The sequence below is a fragment of the Bicyclus anynana genome, chromosome 11 (assembly GCF_947172395.1).
Source record: "Bicyclus anynana chromosome 11, ilBicAnyn1.1, whole genome shotgun sequence".
NCBI classification, from domain to species: domain Eukaryota; kingdom Metazoa; phylum Arthropoda; class Insecta; order Lepidoptera; family Nymphalidae; genus Bicyclus; species Bicyclus anynana.
In genome coordinates this window covers 16,500,728-16,515,838 of record NC_069093.1, presented here as the reverse complement: position 1 = coordinate 16,515,838, position 15,111 = coordinate 16,500,728, and the positions used below count along the sequence as shown (strand labels likewise).

The following is a 15,111-nucleotide window of genomic DNA, read 5'->3' as shown; positions in this document are numbered from 1 at the left end:
TGTTCGTCGGTTAAAGAGCTCCGAAAAAATAACTTTTTGTGTAATTGAATTGTGTAAAAAACGGGGAAAAACTTCTAGTTTAGTATAAGATGTATACCAAATCTAAGCTCGTTTTCCTCAGAAAATGACAGACAATTTTGTTCGTGACTGTGAGTGCGATACATGTCCTTCTATAATTGGTCTGAGGCTCAGACCATCTACAAATTATAAACCAAAGAAAAATATTACTCCAAGAAAAAATATACAAAAATAGAAGTCAAAAATCGAAGACAGAGAAAGTATTAGACGCATTACGCATGGACTTAAAAACGAGACAAGGCTATAGATGTAAATAAACCGATTTAAAACGTTTTAAATAAAATTCTGCAGTTTTAAACCATTTTAAAAGGTTTAAAACACACCTACGAAAATAAAATATATGTGTTTCATACTTCATTAAATAATGAATTGTGGTCATCTGACATCGTATTTCATTTTTATTAGGTAGTTAAAAAATCTATAAAAAGTAGCTACCTGCCTACATTACCCAGTACACGTAACATATGTATCTACATGTTATGTAGGTATACCAAACTTTACATATTAATTATTAATTATATTAAATATATCACGCACACACTACTTACATTTTAGAAGAAGGGTAGGCGAGTTGGCAACGTCGCACGTTCCATCGTCTGGAGGCGACTAACGTAAACGAGAGTGCAAGAGTGTGAGTTTTTTTAAACCGATACAATTTGATTAGCATCGTTATAAACCAAGATAAATGTTTATTTACTATTTACCAACACAGAGTTTTTTCAATAGATTTTAGCTAAGTAAGTGTATGAAATAATTTACCAAATTATTTCATACACTTACTTAGCTAAAATCTATTGAAAAAACTCTGTATATCACGTTATTCCTACTCCCTACCAATATAAAATCAAGAAAAAGTAGTTCTATTATTATATTATATTATAAAATAATACGAAGTCATAAACACATATGGTCAGAAAAAAATGTATTTTTTTGTATTTTAAACGGGTTTTTTTGTTTTAAATGGAATGGTTTAGTTGGTTTTAAACCGGCCTTACATCTATAGACAAGGCGATTCATTAATAGGGGTCATGAGGTGTGGTTATTTTTGTAGACCCTTTTCTCTTTTGATTCTTTAATTTCATACATAAACGGGCTAATACAGGGGATTGTTAAATACCTGTCTATAAACTTTACAATATTGTAATTGACTCGTATCAAAAATATAAACACTAATAATTTCGCATAGTACATGGATTAAAATCCAAAATATATCGATATTAATTAATAAATTAATAATTAATATCGTCGTAAATATTCATATTAATTTAGTCTTTGAACTTCTGGCAGAAAATTCCATGGCAGGTGAAAGCTAAACGCAGGTGGCGCTATCAGCGCTGGTGCCAAACGTACTATTCTGTCTGTGGCGTTTTATAGCTGGAAATTTTAAAAGTAGCGCGTTTTATTAACAAATTCAATCCTTAAAACCTACCTATTATAATAATTTCAAGGAATCTATAAACTCCAGTTTTAATATATTTCGGAACAGCACAAAACGTCATTATAATTAATATAAATTATTTACTAACTTCTTCTATCTATATACACAGCCATTTTGGAACCAGCGATCAAAGCGCCATTACGACATTTGCCAATCCCATTTGAGCAACAGCAAAGAGGGAAACAGATGTCTGTGGGACTGAGAAAGTTGACGTATAAATTCCAAATTGCCAAATTCCAATTCCAAGATTGTCATTGGTTGATTGTCGTTTGTCGTCTGCCTGCTTGGTCGTCAGCGCGTTTTGCTTTTGATTCACAAAGTATTTTTGTGTTTACACTTTACGTCTGCCTTATTTCAATTAGTGTTTTAATATATATTTGAAAGGTAGTTTATTAGAATTACGGTACAAATAGTTACTAAGTGAACAAATCGTAAAATTATATCTTCCAAAGTTAAGTCATCGAAACAAGTGCCTAATATTTTAGTACTAGTCTTTTGTTATTTTTTTAATTAAATCATCTCGTAGTTTGTTGTTAGCTAGTGTATTAATGTTTTACGCGGTTTCTGCGATGGTCCGAGCTGTTTTCTAGCATTATCCAGTCCCGTGAAACGTTTTGGTGAGTGCATTTATGTTTTACTATTTAATTAAGTATTCTAAGGTGTCTACCAGATGGAAGAGTTGTAAGTAATTAAATTACCCAATACCCATAAATTTCGTTTGGGGAGTTTGAATTTGTTCTGTCATAAATGCATAATTTCATTGAATTTGGTATTCAGGTGAGATTTACGCTAAAAAATTGATAATTGAATTTCGAATTTAGGTCATTATTTTCGAAGGTAAAATAAACTCAAAACAAACTCGTAGCTATAAGTTCGATTTCAAGTTTAACTTTCGATGTGATATTATTTTATTATTCATACTTTTTAATTAAGTTATTCATACTCTAAAATAACGGACTCTTGTTGTTTATTATTACTACTGAAGCTATCAATTTTATTTGAATACCTACTTAATTTTATTGCAAATTCCATCATAGACATTAAATATTTGAATGGTTAGATCCACAAGGTTCAAAGTGCATCTAGAATCCATTATAATTATAATAGACATTATAAATAATATATAATAGACATTCTTTTTGAAGTAGGTTAAAAAAATAGGAAGAAGTTTGTCTAGTTTTTACGACATATTTTACTGATACTTCTATTAGTTGTTTAAAAATACCATATAGCCTCAAGCTTACTCAATTATCAACATCATCATATCAGCCGATAGATGTCCACTACAGGACTTTTGTAGGCACTTCCAAACATCACGATCCTGACTTGCCTGCATCCAGGGGAACCTTAGGACTTGCTTGATGTGGTCGGTGACCACCTGGTGAGGGTCGACCAACCCTTTTTTTTATTTAAAAGATATGCCCAATATTATCATTCTCCTCCAACTTCCCATTTCCCTCCAACTAGTCAACTAGTCGGGAAAGACTGTGACTAGGAGTGGGTACGACAATAGACCAACGGGGCGGGGATCGAACCACCACCCCTAGGTGATGAGTCCGACCGCTCTTACCGTTAAGCTATTGAGGCTTTCATAGGTACCCTTATGTGAATTAATATGAGTACCAAGCCTCAGCAGCCCAGATAATATGAATTCTATTGTAGATCCTTTTTCCATTTTGGAAGGCCCAGTTTTCTTTTAATATGTATAATAGTAAGTGTAATGTTTGCATACTCTCTGATGATCAGTTTATCTCTCGGTTAATTACTTCCTCTGTTTTGAACACTTTATCTACTTTGTTCAACGCACTACTGTATCGCCCAAGTGCAAGTGCCCTCCTCTTGTCTGAGGCTTGTATTTATAGACTAATCTATTGACAGCCTAGGCTGTTGACATATACTTCAGAAAATTTTACAGACAAGTGCGTTTGTGTGTACAACTAAAGGTGATTTAGTCAACTAAGGCATGTTGATTCTACATAAGCTAAGGCTTCAAAAACTAAAATGGGAATGACTGACCTGTTTATAAATTTATTACATGACCTGTCAACATATAATGAATGTCATTCCCATACACTTTTTAATTTTTGAAGAATTCACTATAGTAGAAAGTGCCACTTGGCTACAGGCCCAGAGTTCTTATTTATTACATGATGAAGATCCAAGTACCTGATTGGAAGACATCAGTCTTCTATTATGATGGAAAGAATTTCTGACATAATCATTCATCTTATTGTAACAAACCATACAGTGACAGGCTACATACATACATACATACATACATACATACATGTTTTATAACTTCTCATCTAACTGTAATAAACATAACAGTTAATAGCTAAATGAAAAGCAATGGCTCCTTGGTGTAGTCTGGATTGATGACAATTGGATTTTAATGATTATGACCGGGACCAACAATTTAATATGCTGTCTGAGGCACAGGAATGTAAATAATAACTGCCACTGAGAACTTTTAGAAAAGAAATGCCCAATATTTCATAACTTAGTCTACAATCTCAACGTCATTTTATGTAAAGGCCCATGCTTTTACTATACCTTACCTGCTTAAAGTCCAACATCTATAGTTATTAATTATTCCACTGTCATGTAATAGCGGCCATTGTAGCACGAGTGTTACATTCGCTAACTACATGCAGTGGCATACAATTTTTATTCAACCATGATAAGCAACATAAAAGAATTAACAAAACTTGTAAATAATACATATAATGGGGGAGGTCTGTAAGCTTAGGATCTGTCAACAACATATAAGAAGACAAAGACATTGTTGCCATACAGCTGTGGAACATAGGTTTGTTGAAAATCTGAGACTGTTGCCTCTTCCTTTTGCTGCAATGGGACAAGTGACAATTTTTTTCCTCATCACGAGATCATCATTATCAACCCATATTTGGCTCACTGCTGAGCTTGAGTCTCCTTGCAGAATGAGAGGGGTCAGGCCAATAGCCCACTCTGGCCCAATGCGGATTGGAAGACTTTACATACGCAGAGAGTTACGAAAATTCTCTGGTATGCAGGTTTCCTCACTATGTTTCCTTCATTGTTTGAGACACGTGATATTTAATTTCTTAAAATGCACACAACTGAAAATTTGGAGGTGCATGCCACGGACGGGATTCGAACCCACACCCTCTGGAATCGGAGGCAGAGGTCATATCCGGCTTTAGTAAGTCTCATCACGACATAAATTATATTGTGGCATTCTTTTTTTTTTATTTCATTTAAAAAGGACATTTGCCATATATTTTTTAAATATGACCATATAATAATAATAATATATATAAAGAATATTCCCATTTCCCTCCAACTAGTCTGGAAAGACTGGATTAGGAGTGGGTACGACAATAGACCAACGGGGCGGGGATCGAACCACCACCCCTCGATGATGAGTCCGACCGCTCTTACCGTTGACATATTGAGTCTCTATTTATATATTCGTCTGAGCGTGGCGCATCTTAGAATGACTACTGGTTTACACAGCCTCCTATAGTTTGTTAACGTAACAAGTTCAACTGGTTCATATTTATACTAACTAGGCAACTTAAATAAAAGAAAAACATGCCATAAGGCTTAACTCTCATTCCATTAATCCCATCTGAATAAAGCGGCGGGCCTATATCGACGCAGGTCGGGACCGGCGGGATCGATGCCGTGACGCAGTGCGGCTTATCCCGCTGTCCCGCTGTCCCGGTGTCCCGCCTGTGGTGTCCTGTCGCGTGGAATAAAAACTTGTTTAAACTAGGTCGCCTATTTCAAATTATAAACTTACGAATTGGTATATAAGCCTCAATAGTTCTGCGGCTGATAGGCCGGACTCGATACTGTGAGGACGGGGGTTCGATCCCCGCTCGAGTCGTTGGTGTAGCTTGTTGGTAATAATAATTGTTGTGTACGACTTGAAACCATCCACGTTGCGTTGGGTGTAAGATAGTGTGCACTGCGTCTTGCGTCTGCCAGCTTGGATTGATTGGCAAAATCTTGTATTTTGAACTCTTTTATTATTTTAATTATAGTAATGTTTCCGTTCCAAGCTAAGTAAGTATAGAACTTATTTATTTATTTATTTACATGAAATATGACCAAAATGTCCTGACCGTGAGCGTGTAATTGTCCGGATGAATTGAAATTCATTTTCATGATTGTAACAGACGCAGCTAAATTGGGACGGAATCGAATGACAATGCATTCTAAGATGCAAATTAACTTGTAAAAGGTACAAGTTCTACCCGTACCTACATTTAACGTTTTCTTCGCGGCATAATGCAGGAACCATAACGTTTGGTGGTAGAGTGATAACTAGCAACGGCCGATGAAAAAACAAATAAAAAACAACCCAATTCAAATCGGTTCACCCTTTTAAGTAACTACTCGTACATCGCTCCAATAGGCAGACACTCAGACTTAACACTACACTTTTTGCGTCGGGGCTTAAAACACCAAAAGTTTAGTAATTTAGTATGCTTTCATTTCTTCACGCATCGTTTAGGTTCTAGGTCGTGTTATTTGTCATCGTTTAAAAAAATGCTAGGCATAATGTAAAAGCATTGAGGTAGTCAAGGAAACATTTCAAGGCAGGGGAAAATTTACACAAAGATAATATGGCACTGTAATTAATTGCGCGGCTAAAGTGGGGCAATTTTTCACATTGGACTGTGCTATTGTTAGGCTGCGTTCTGGTGCGTAATTACCGCAGAGCGTTAGGCCTTGTACACACTGGGGGTTCCATTGCGGGAGTTTCGGCGTCTATAATCATCTTCGTCGGTAGGAAGTCCAAGAGTATCATGTTTGGAAAACCTATTGTGATAATTTTCCTTATGCCTATGAGGAAAATTATACTTTCTGTGTAGATTTATCAAACGACATCAATACCCTGCGATTTGTGGCATATTTTAGAAGAAGGTTCCAGCACAGCATATTTAAATATAAAAGCGAAAAGTCAAAAATATCGAAAATTAGGCAGGGAGGTAGGTTATAGTTAGTAGACGTCCGCTAAGAACGTATTTTGCGACAGGACCGGATTAAAGAAGTCTAAGGGTAGACGAAGTGGCGGATATCTGCTAGTTGCTCCTACTCCGAAGTAAAGAGCTGATTTTTTGATGACTGACATTCCTTCAAGATTATCCACTATTACCTATTCCGGGACCATTGTCACACATTGTCGATTGCAGCAAAATGGACGCCAGTACCTAATTATGGCCAATTGAACACAAAGGCCAGTACGGAACGGGAAATGTTCGAGAGAAGGACGTGGTACTTTGTGCCCTAGCTTTAAGATTTAGCCCGTAAATAGCCGTGACCAGTGCGCAGTTGGATTACGTTAAGTCCAAGATCTTAACATAATTCCATTAAGTTGTTCTCTGTTTTTTGCATAGGCCGAATTTTTTCGGGCTAGAACTCTAGAGCTTTTCATTGTTAGTCTTTTTGCAATCGCATTGCATGTTTTTAATTTTATTTTGCGCAAATTTTACTTTAAAGAGTATACTCAGGAACTACGTGATCTTGCTCCTGCTTCTTTTACCACAGAATAGCGAGACGCCGTTAAGAGTTGCATCCATACATTCTTATTCAGACTGTCAAAGTGTGGAGAGTCCTTCTGCTACCTACAATCTAAACACTTTCAAGGCAAGATTGCATAGGCACCTTCTAGGCAAACGCGTCCCATTCAAGACCTCATCATTGCTTTACATAACTGTAGCGTAAAAAGTGTAGTGTAAAAAATTGGCGACATTTACATTAGATGTTGGGGTTTTTAAAAGGTGTTGTTCTTACCACGTTTTGGATTTTCACTTAGAAATGACCGTTTGGTTTTTGAATAGGATAAAGTAATTTACGTGAATAAACATAGAAAGTCGCAATTAAAGACAGCCTGTCAACATTGGAAGTTTACAGGGTCTACCATTTTCACAATAAATTCGAGCAGCGTGGTAGTACTTACTCGTAGCTCCATTAATCCCTGTTTAGCCATAGGATAGAGAACAGAGAGTACTATTTAATATTATTGAATGGAGAAAAACATCGTTGGAAAGTTTTTAAATAAGATCGCTCTAAAACGGGTAGGTCTATTAAAATGAATGCTTGACCTTCAGACGTGTCTGGAATTGATTCGTCTTTGGTTTTGTAAACCTTTTTGTGTCTAGTAGTCGGTAGCTAATCCTCGAAGCCATAACTCGGCGCGATATCGCTTTTCGGTACGCCGTCTGTATCGAGTTTTTGAATGAGCTTTTCAAATTCTGCTTTAAATTCTGAAAGTGTAATAAACTGCGCATTGATTTAAATTTATTACGAACTGTTGCTGCTTGATTTTTCAATAACTGTAATTTGAATAACTGAATTTTGAACGAGTCGCAAAGCTGAAGTGGCAATGAACGAGGCACGTAGTTCGAAGAGACACAGTAGTTCAAGTGAGTCGCAGGAATTCGCTGGATGCAGGTGGCTCAGGATCATGATATTTGAAAGTTCCTACAAAAGGCCTATTTCCTGCAGACGACGTCCATCGGATGATATGGTGATGATGGTAATAAGAAGATATCTCTTTTGGATGCCTTGCTGGTCCAGTAATTAGCCTGTGGCTTGGGATCATGAGGTCTTAGATCTTTCTTCAGGCTATGAAATTGACTCATTCAGTATTAATTATCATCAGTGTGTCAGTGAATGGAGTGGACAAGTTGGTGGTACTACACTTCGGAGACCTCGTTAAGTCGTTGGTCCCGGTTGTTAACTTTATTCATTAGATGTGAACGTTAGTTAATATGTGGTGATTATCATCACACCTTCAAAAGAACCATCTGGCTTGTTCCGTTAATAACTTATTACTATAGCTAAAACAAATCTAGTATTACAAAATTTTACTAAAATAAATATTTTGTTAGTGGTTATAACTGGATAAACACTGTGCTCTTCATAGTCTGCAAAATGTCTAGACGTATAGGTAGGGAGGTAAATACGGTGAAATAATGTATCGCTTGGGGTTTATGAGCTGAGGTGTTTTCGAGAGTAGTAAAAGGAGAGCTTTAGCCTTTACTCTCTAGATTAAAAGTCAAATAATACGATTTATCTATTCTCATATTATAAAATCTCAATCTCACCAAAATGCTGTAAACGCCAATGCCAATGTTCTTGCCTATGCGTATTTCTCGCACTGCAAAAAGTCATGGAAACCAGCCGTTAACTGTATGTACAATACCTTATCTAATACTTTCTGACTCTATCATAGCGTATAGAGTTCTGTGTAAGTCTCAAGTTCTCTAAAAAATCTATACTTTAGTCACCACCTCTTTGATGAACACAGCATTACTAACTGCGATAGAGGTGAAAATTGGCCATAGGCAAAATCACTCGACATAAAAAAACATTTTGAACTGAAGATAACTAACCAGTCAGCCAATTCACTAACTTTGCTACCTAATATAATTAACATCAAATCAATAACAACCGCTTTTATCGTATTCCGTAAAGCCCATTGTTAACTAAAATTACAATGTCATCTGCCTACTGTATGATATCCACGGTGGGTTGTCAGTAGGCACATTTTTTATATAGAATCTCAATTTTGATAAGTTAGTATTAAATAAATAGAAATCACGTGACATGAGGATTGCTTACAATAGTCTATTTTGTATATGTCAACTAACATGTTTACATGTCAACCAACATAACCGTCTTTGTGGCGCAGTGGTACGCGCGGTGAATTTACAAGACGGAGGTCCTGGGTTCGATCCCCGGCTGGCCTGATTGAGATTTACTTAATTGGTCCAGGTCTGACTAGTGGGAGTCTTCGGCCGTGGTTAGTTACCACCCTACCGGCAAAGACGTACCGCTAAGCGATTTAGCGTTCCGGTATGATGTCATGTCATGAAACCAAAAGGGGTGTGGATTTTCATCCTACTCCTTACAAGTTAGCCCGCTTCCAAATTAGAGTGCATCATTACTTACCATCAGGTGAGATTTTAGTCGAGGGCTAACTTGTATAGATTAAAAAAAATATATACATCAAAGTTAGTGAATTGTCCTGCAGTTTATGTACATTTAAGAACGCGTCCTCTACTGTGCCGAGTCCGAGCGCGAGGTTATTTAGGTCACCGATTTCAGATTATACATCAGCCTTTTGTTCTGTTAAACACCTGCATCGTACATCTACCTGAAATAGTTTCCGATCGCGATAAACTTTGATATGTTTCAACATATTATATACTAGTAGATGCCGCGCGGTTTCAGCCGTGTGGTTCCTGTTCCCGTTGGAATACGGGGATAAAATACAGCCTATAAGTATTCGGGGATAGTGTAGCTTTCCAAATGTGAAAGAATTTTTCAAATCGGTTCAACAGTTTCGGAGCCTATTCAATGCAAACAAACGTAAAAGTATTACCTACTGTAGATTATGGACCACCTGCGCCGCGTAGTACACGTTTCCGTGAGAATACAGTGATACACTGGTACTCGCAGATAAAATACCTTGCCATTGGTGAAATCATTTTAAAATTCGATTTAGTGGCTTAGGCGTAACAAACAAAGTTCGACTCCAAGGTCCCATTTATCATATATCACCAAAATACATCTAAATCATTAAAATAAATTTAAATAAATAAAAAAGAATATTTTTTTAGGGAAGAAAGAGTAACAAATGACGATACATACTTTATATGACTTGTATTCTTTGGTGCCTAGTGGTAGTACAGGGCCTCTAGCCATGTGACACGTCCATTCTCTTTCTACAAACGTTAACGCTTCGAAAACGATAGATCCGATCGACAACTTGATCACTTAACCTGACGATCATGAATGTCATTACCATACATTTTTTTATTTTAGAAGCGTTAGCGTTAGTTAAAAATCCAATGATTTAACTGTCGGAGACGGAAGAATCTGGAGCAGTTATCAATTGAGGGCAAACTATTTTAAACTGAAAGGTAAACGATAGTTCAGTGTCGTAGACTAACTAGATATTCGGGACAGTTAATAATAATTTAACTCTATACTTGCAATATATTGTGAGGAGGTTTCTTACTGGACTGACCAGCTTGGGCACTCAAAAGGGTTGACTTTTTTTTTGTAAATTTATAATAGTGTTGGTTATGATTATGTAGGCCTACTATAGTTTGTATTTTGTAAACATTGTTGAAAATTAATAAAAACTAGTACAAGTTAATAAATGATTATAAAGAGGTAAAGTAATTGTATGTGAGGTTGTAATCTCTGGATCTACTGTACCGATTTTGAAAATCTTATACCAATAGAAAGCCACATTATTTGTGAGTGTCATAGGCTATATTTTATCACCGTATTTTCACGGGTACGGAACCTACGCGGGTGAAACCGGGCGTCTGCTAGTATGGAATAAAGGTTAACTATATAAATTACTAACCTGACTTGAACCAGTTAATGAACACTCTGTTCTCTCAGCAAAAGCTGTTTTGTGTGAATAGCCATTTTGACGATAGATTCGTTTACAAAATTACCGACTTTTGTTACACAATCACTTCCAACACAGCGCAAATCGGTTTCTTTTTTATCGCGAACGAGTTCAAATTTTTCCATACGACGATTTATTTATACCAAGACAAAAGTCACGTGGCACACGACGCAAACTGGTTTCATTTTCATAGAGAAAGAGTTGAATTATTACGAGCTAAAATCCAAGATATTTTTTCTGCTTTGGAGTTCTACGTGTATCGATTGTGTACTTTTGGAAAATTTTGCTGATTCTCGTGATCTAATATGTAGGTACCTTTTCTTGCAATTTTCGGGCCTGCCACACAGTCGATGAGTTGCATGGGAAGTAGCGAGGGAAGGTGACAGAGACGTAGTGTGGCCACGTGACTCGTATTTTGCGAGTCAAAGGATTAGTACGGTAGTAGTATTAATTGTAGAAGTAGATTAGATTAGTTTTTATGACCTATCTGGCACATTACGGAGTGTTGTTGTTCTTAATATTTGGTCTTGGTCTTGGGTTCGATTCCTGCTCGAGTCAGTTCATTTTATATTTTATAAATTGGCTCAAGTCTGATCTAGGCGGTATGTTTTTGCCGATAGGGTGGTAACTAGCCACGGCCGAAGCCTCCCATCAGCCAGACTTGAACCAATAAAGAGAACCTCAATCGGCTCAGCCGGAGATCAGACCCAGGACTTCTGTCTTGTACATCCACCGCGCATAGCACTGAGCCACCAGAGGACGTCAAAATATTAACGTGAGGGGCATAGTATAGCTTTAGCCCCCATTCGCACGAGAGCTTCTTTAACGGATAAGCGTTCAAATACAACAAATGCATTCGCAAGTATGTTCACACGACAGCGTTTTTAAAACACGACGTTTTTTTTAGCAATGTTGCATTTTGGGCGTTGGAAATAGACCTTCATTTAACTTTACACTATATTTGAACGCTTTTTTAACGTCCGTTAAAAAAAACTCACATGCGAATGGGGGCTAGAGCCATAGGTCAAACCAAAATGGCTGCCTCAGCAGATATCTGCTACGTACGCCGTCCCCGGTCGCCTCCAAATTGCCATTACAGAGTTCATTGCGCTCACCTATACCGTCTGGTGAATTCGCTACTTGTTTAATATTCTGATAACATCTATCTTTTCATATTGTATTTTCATTTTCTGTAAAAGAAAACACTGGGGTTAGTTTAAATAAACTGCCTCGGGTCTATGCATTGGCGGACTTAGCAGTAGGATAAATAGGCTGCAGCCTAGGACGGCAGTATTAGAGGGCGGCAAATAGTTTTGTATTTCAGAAACAAAGTGAAAATTCTACTTTTGATAATTTTAATATTTTAGTCCTTAGGCAAACCTGCACATCAGATAATTTTCTTAATTCTCTGCGTGAGTGGTCTGCCAATCCACATTGGGCCAGCGTGGTGGACTATGGGCCTAACCCCTCTCATTCTGAACGGAGACTCGAGCTCAGCAGTGAGCTGAATATAGGTTGATAATGATGATGATTGAATATGTGACAAATATGATTGCGAACTACGGTATCGAATTTCAGAAGAATTTCAGAAGGCAAAAATTTAATATTCTTCTGGTGGCATATTTGTAAATCCGACACTGGTTCTACGTTGTCGAACCATGAGCAGGCAGCGGTCAAATATCGATCCAAGTTTACCAAGAGTTCAGAGATTTCAGATGCTTTTGTTTGTTGAGTCCACTTTGGTTTGGTGTATTTCAAAAGTTCATTTCATTAATAAGCCTTCCCTTCTGAAGAAGCCTTTTCCTTTTATGAGGGCGCGTTTGGAACTTTCGTAACTTTAAATTTCAGTTTTCGACTTGATACCATAAAACATAACCTGATGTTTCAAAAATGCTTGTTAGCTAATGCTATTTAAAAATAATTTAAAAAGGCTTTTCACAAAGTTAACTTTCTGTACTTTAGATTCCTGCATATACGAGTATGTTACATGAAAATATTGTACAATATAAATTGTTGTTTTGTATGATTTCATCGCAATTAACTTTTTAATTTAATATTACATTGTTATAACGGTTGACATTGCAAGCTGATGCATGTACCATAGTGATATAGTTAACATGACATATGAAGTCATTGTTATGAACAACATTGCCTCATTGTTGTACCCTTTCGCTCTTACATTGTGTTTCATTGGTATACGTTATTATTCCATACTAGCGGACGCCCGCGACTTCGTCCGCGTGAAACCCTACTACTACCTACCTTACCCCTACCCTACCCCGACCCTACCCTACCCCTACCCTACCCCTACCCTACCACGCGACGGCGACGGAAGCTTAAAAAATGGAGTAACTTCTCCCGTTTTCTCAACATTTCCCTTCACTGCTGTGCTTCTATTGATTGTAGCGTGATGAAAAGTATACTATAATCTGCCCAGGAGTATGAAGAATAATTGTACTAAGGTTCGTTAAAATCCGTCGAGTAGTTTTTGTTTCTATAAAGAACATACAGACAGACAAACAGACAGACAAAAATTTTACTGATTGCATTTTTTGCATCAGTATCGACCATTAATCACCTCTGATAGTTATTTTGGAAATATATTTCATGTACAGAATTGACCTCTCTACAGATTTATTATAAGTATAGATATCTCAAGTTCATCACTATTATTTTTTCCATTTTTTCCTTACTCGTGAGTATTTATAACTAGCGGCTGACCGCGACTCTATCAATATCTCGTCAATATCGAGTCTTACCAATACGATTTCGTATTTTTAACCGACTTCAAAAAAAGGAGGAGGTTATCAATTCGTCAGAATCTTTTTTTTATGTATGTCTTCTATGTATGTGCTCTTCGATTACTCGAAGACGCCTGAACCGATTTGAAAATTCTTTTTTTGTTTGAAAGGGTATGCTTTCCAATTGATCCCATAGAAATCACGTCAGGATCTGATGATGGGATCCTGGAGAAATTGAGAGGAGCAAGGGTAGGAGTAGGGTAGTGTAGGGTAGGTATTAATATAAACAGGAAAGATTTGATTGTTTGTTTGTTTGCATTGAATAGATTGAAATTTCTGGAAACTACCTATTTGAAAAATTCTTTCACTAATTTTCATTGTCACCGAGTAAACGTAGGCTATATTTTATTTAGGGGATATATGCGGGTGAAGCCGGGGTTCTGCTAGTCTTAAGTATAAGGGGATATTAATAACGTTTAGGGCTAAAGTATTGCAATGTCAAATTATAAGAAGGTACAAAGTCAACAAACACATTCCGACCGCAATTGTATTTAATCGGTAATTGAATACATGGACTGGACCGCTAGACAGGTACTTATGTGTTGCATAATTATATGTTTTTACTTTATGCTTATAGAACTTGACTTGTATGGAGAGTCCTTCATTTTTAGAGTTACAGTTTAAAAATTTGTTCATAAATCATAAAAAATACGAAATTTGTGTAATGAAATACTTACGAAAATTTTTAAAATTCAAACTCTAAAGTGGTGAAATAGGGCTTGAATGTTAACATTGATTTCCCCCCGGACGAAGTCGTGGGTGGCCGCTAGTCATAAATATAGTCTATAGTCGGTGCCTAACACACAGGTCATCTGTGTGTCTGAGCCATTTCTTAGCTTTGGATGAATATCGAGATATATTTTTAGATTATTTTGGAGACTTGCAGTCTTTTAAATAAAAAAAATTATATCTTAGTGGCAATCGAGGAACAAGTCGAAAAGACTGGTAGAAGGTGGTTACGACAGTAGTCTAACGGGCGGGGATCGAACTCATGACCTCTCGGTAGTGACTCCAGATGACCATAGAGCTATGAAGGCTTCAAAATTATTCAATGTCCACAAAGAATCTCCGTATGTTTTTTACTTCTAGACTCCGCGTCACGAAAGAAGTCCCGCGTCTAAAACCTGAAATAAAATTGACAGCGACTTACACAAATGACAATAAGACCGCCATTACTAAATGACAATGAGTGCTATTAAGACATCAGCGTCGCGTCTACGGGACTTGTTTCGTAGTGCTGAGTCTATCTCAGCTGAGTTAGTCAGCAACTGACTATGTTAAGTGACTAGACGATGAATAGACGATCCAGACCCTGTAGCCAAGTGGCACGTCAATTCTCTTTCTACGATCGCAAACGCTTCGAAAAC

General features: G+C 37.0%; 1 protein-coding gene across 2 annotated transcripts in view; it reads left to right on the top strand.

Moving 5' to 3' along the window:
- The first annotated feature begins 1,725 nt into the window (after positions 1-1,725).
- LOC112049780 (monocarboxylate transporter 12) overlaps positions 1,726-15,111 on the top strand; it is a 48,208-nt gene continuing 34,822 nt past the window's right edge. Inside the window, exon 1 of one of the 2 annotated variants that reach the window (XM_052884248.1) lies at positions 1,726-2,133. The gene's annotated coding sequence lies outside the window, so the exon portion shown is untranslated. The remainder of the gene's footprint in view (positions 2,134-15,111) is intronic. The other variant, XM_024087806.2, reaches the window with a different exon arrangement.